The sequence below is a fragment of the Nothobranchius furzeri genome, unplaced genomic scaffold (genome assembly GCF_043380555.1).
Source record: "Nothobranchius furzeri strain GRZ-AD unplaced genomic scaffold, NfurGRZ-RIMD1 Scf136, whole genome shotgun sequence".
NCBI classification, from domain to species: Eukaryota; Metazoa; Chordata; class Actinopteri; order Cyprinodontiformes; family Nothobranchiidae; genus Nothobranchius; species Nothobranchius furzeri.
Genome location: NW_027223152.1, coordinates 55001 through 59541, shown reverse-complemented (window position 1 = coordinate 59541; position 4541 = coordinate 55001).

Below are 4541 nucleotides of genomic sequence, written 5' to 3'. Positions count from 1 at the left end.
AGCCCGCCGTGAGCCTTAGAGAACCCCCCCCCCCCCCCAGCGGGCTCCAGGAACCGGGCCCTGCGTCGGACCCAGCTCAGTAAGGCCCTCCCTCGGGCCCTGCAGCAGGTGGCCCCGTCTATGCAGTCGAAAACCCCGCGAAAATCGGTGTAGAAACGCCCGAGAGGCGTGGTGCGGTTCCCCCGGCCGGTACCGGGTCCGGACCGGTCCGGAAGTCCACCCAGAACACTGCCTGGGGCTTCTGGGCGGCTCCCCAGGCGCAGGCAGTCGAAAACCGCGTGAAAATCGGTTCAGAATTGACAAAACGGCGACCTCGTCGCTCCAAAAACTAAGTCCAAACTAAGCCTTTCGCTTATCGCTTAACGCTTAAGGCGGTCGGCCTTATGGCCAGTAAATGAAAAGTGCCTGCGCCCCTGGAGGTTTTGGAAGGTGCGAGCGATGACCATGCTCGGGTTAGTAGGTGAGGCCATCGGAAAACCAGCGTGAGTTGGCGGGTTTGGGTGGCAATCTATTCCAGGCAGAGTCGACTATCTCTGGGCATCAATTTTGGGATTTTTCCGGCTCTGGTTCTGGGAGAAACGCAGGGGCAAAGTGCACGAGCCGCGGCCGATTTTGGTGGCCTGTCCCTGGGCACAAAGTCTGAGGAGTGTGGGCCTGGTTCTCCGAAAAATACCAGTCTGCTGGAGCTCACTCCCATGGCTCCAGGGGGCACGGCACACCCCCCGGTAGCCGACCAAAGTGCTCTACTCGGGCCAGACTCGGACCCACGACCCGGGGTGAGAACCACAACTACTGGTCATCCTTTTGACCTCCAGGGGGCGCGGCAGAGCCTCCCCAGTCCGACGCAAGTGCCCCACTTGGGCCATACTCAGACCCACGGCCCGGGGCGAGAACCACAACTACTGGTCATCCTTTAGACCTCCAGGGGGCCCGGCACAGCCTCCCTAGACCGACACAAGTGCTCCACTTGGGCTGTACTCTGACCCAAGTCCCGGTGCGAGAACCACAACTACTGGTCATCCTTTAGACCTCCAGGGGGCCCGGCACAGCCTCCCTAGGCCGACACAAGTGCTCCACTTGGGCTATACTCTGACCCAAGTCCCGGGGCGAGAACCACAACTACTGGTCATCCTTTTGACCTCATGGTCATCCTTTAGATCTCCAGGGGGCCCGGCACAGCCTCCCTAGGCCGACACAAGTGCTCCACTTGGGCTATACTCTGACCCAAGTCCCGGGGCGAGAACCACAACTACTGGTCATCCTTTAGACCTCCAGGGGGCACGGCACACCCCCCGGTAGCCGACCAAAGTGCTCTACTCGGGCCAGACTCGGACCCACGACCCGGGGTGAGAACCACAACTACTGGTCATCCTTTAGACCTCCAGGGGGCCCGGCACAGCCTCCCTAGTCCGACACAAGTGCTCCACTTGGGCTATACTCTGACCCAAGTCCCGGGGCGAGAACCACAACTACTGGTCATCCTTTAGACCTCCAGGGGGACCGGCACAGCCTACCTAGACCGACACAAGTGCACCACTTGGGCCATACTCTGACCCAAGTCCCGGGGCGAGAACCACAACTACTGGTCATCCTTTTGACCTCATGGTCATCCTTTAGACCTCAAGGGGGCACGGCAGAGCCTCCCTAGTCCGACACAAGTGTCCCACTTGGGCTATACTATGACCCAAGTCCCGGGGCGAGAACCACAACTACTGGTCATCCTTTAGACCTCAAGGGGGCACGGCAGAGCCTCCCTAGTCCGACACAAGTGTCCCACTTGGGCCATACTCAGACCCACGGCCCGGGGCGAGAACCACAACTACTGGTCATCCTTTAGACCTCCAGGGGGCCCGGCACAGCCTCCCTAGTCCGACGCAAGTGCTCCACTTGGGCTGTACTCTGACCCAAGTCCCGGGGCGAGAACCACAACTAATGGTCATCCTTTAGACCTCCAGGGGGCACGGCACAGCCTCCCTAGTCCGACACAAGTGCTCCACTTGGGCTATACTCTGACCCAAGTCCCGGGGCGAGAACCACAACTACTGGTCATCCTTTAGACCTCCAGGGGGCACGGCAGAGCCTCCCTAGTCCGACACAAGTGTCCCACTTGGGCTATTCTCTGACCCAAGTCCCGGGGCGAGAACCACAACTACTGGTCATCCTTTAGACCTCCAGGGGGCACGACACAGCCTCCCTAGTCCGACCCAAGTGCTCCACTTGGGCTATACTATGACCCAAGTCCCGGGGCGAGAACCACAACTACTGGTCATCCTTTAGACCTCCAGGGGGCACGGCACAGCCTCCCTAGTCCGACACAAGTGCTCCACTTGGGCTATACTCTGACCCAAGTCCCGGGGCGAGAACCACAACTACTGGTCATCCTTTAGACCTCCAGGGGGCACGGCACAGCCTCCCTAGTCCGACACAAGTGCTCCACTTGGGCTATACTCTGACCCAAGTCCCGGGGCGAGAACCACAACTACTGGTCATCCTTTTGACCTCATGGTCATCCTTTAGACCTCCAGGGGGCCCGGCACAGCCTCCCTAGGCCGACACAAGTGCTCCACTTGGGCTATACTCTGACCCAAGTCCCGGGGCGAGAACCACAACTACTGGTCATCCTTTAGACCTCCAGGGGGCACGGCACAGCCTCCCTAGTCCGACACAAGTGCTCCACTTGGGCTATACTCTGACCCAAGTCCCGGGGCGAGAACCACAACTACTGGTCATCCTTTTGACCTCATGGTCATCCTTTAGACCTCCAGGGGGCCCGGCACAGCCTCCCTAGACCGACACAAGTGCTCCACTTGGGCTGTACTCTGACCCAAGTCCCGGTGCGAGAACCACAACTACTGGTCATCCTTTAGACCTCCAGGGGGCCCGGCACAGCCTCCCTAGGCCGACACAAGTGCTCCACTTGGGCTATACTCTGACCCAAGTCCCGGGGCGAGAACCACAACTACTGGTCATCCTTTTGACCTCATGGTCATCCTTTAGATCTCCAGGGGGCCCGGCACAGCCTCCCTAGGCCGACACAAGTGCTCCACTTGGGCTATACTCTGACCCAAGTCCCGGGGCGAGAACCACAACTACTGGTCATCCTTTAGACCTCCAGGGGGCACGGCACACCCCCCGGTAGCCGACCAAAGTGCTCTACTCGGGCCAGACTCGGACCCACGACCCGGGGTGAGAACCACAACTACTGGTCATCCTTTAGACCTCCAGGGGGCCCGGCACAGCCTCCCTAGTCCGACACAAGTGCTCCACTTGGGCTATACTCTGACCCAAGTCCCGGGGCGAGAACCACAACTACTGGTCATCCTTTAGACCTCCAGGGGGACCGGCACAGCCTCCCTAGACCGACACAAGTGCACCACTTGGGCCATACTCTGACCCAAGTCCCGGGGCGAGAACCACAACTACTGGTCATCCTTTTGACCTCATGGTCATCCTTTAGACCTCAAGGGGGCACGGCAGAGCCTCCCTAGTCCGACACAAGTGTCCCACTTGGGCTATACTATGACCCAAGTCCCGGGGCGAGAACCACAACTACTGGTCATCCTTTAGACCTCAAGGGGGCACGGCAGAGCCTCCCTAGTCCGACACAAGTGTCCCACTTGGGCCATACTCAGACCCACGGCCCGGGGCGAGAACCACAACTACTGGTCATCCTTTAGACCTCCAGGGGGCCCGGCACAGCCTCCCTAGTCCGACGCAAGTGCTCCACTTGGGCTGTACTCTGACCCAAGTCCCGGGGCGAGAACCACAACTAATGGTCATCCTTTAGACCTCCAGGGGGCACGGCACAGCCTCCCTAGTCCGACACAAGTGCTCCACTTGGGCTATACTCTGACCCAAGTCCCGGGGCGAGAACCACAACTACTGGTCATCCTTTAGACCTCCAGGGGGCACGGCAGAGCCTCCCTAGTCCGACACAAGTGTCCCACTTGGGCTATTCTCTGACCCAAGTCCCGGGGCGAGAACCACAACTACTGGTCATCCTTTAGACCTCCAGGGGGCACGACACAGCCTCCCTAGTCCGACCCAAGTGCTCCACTTGGGCTATACTATGACCCAAGTCCCGGGGCGAGAACCACAACTACTGGTCATCCTTTAGACCTCCAGGGGGCACGGCACAGCCTCCCTAGTCCGACACAAGTGCTCCACTTGGGCTATACTCTGACCCAAGTCCCGGGGCGAGAACCACAACTACTGGTCATCCTTTAGACCTCCAGGGGGCACGGCACAGCCTCCCTAGTCCGACACAAGTGCTCCACTTGGGCTATACTCTGACCCAAGTCCCGGGGCGAGAACCACAACTACTGGTCATCCTTTTGACCTCATGGTCATCCTTTAGACCTCCAGGGGGCCCGGCACAGCCTCCCTAGGCCGACACAAGTGCTCCACTTGGGCTATACTCTGACCCAAGTCCCGGGGCGAGAACCACAACTACTGGTCATCCTTTAGACCTCCAGGGGGCACGGCACAGCCTCCCTAGTCCGACACAAGTGCTCCACTTCGGCTGTACTCTGACCCAAGTC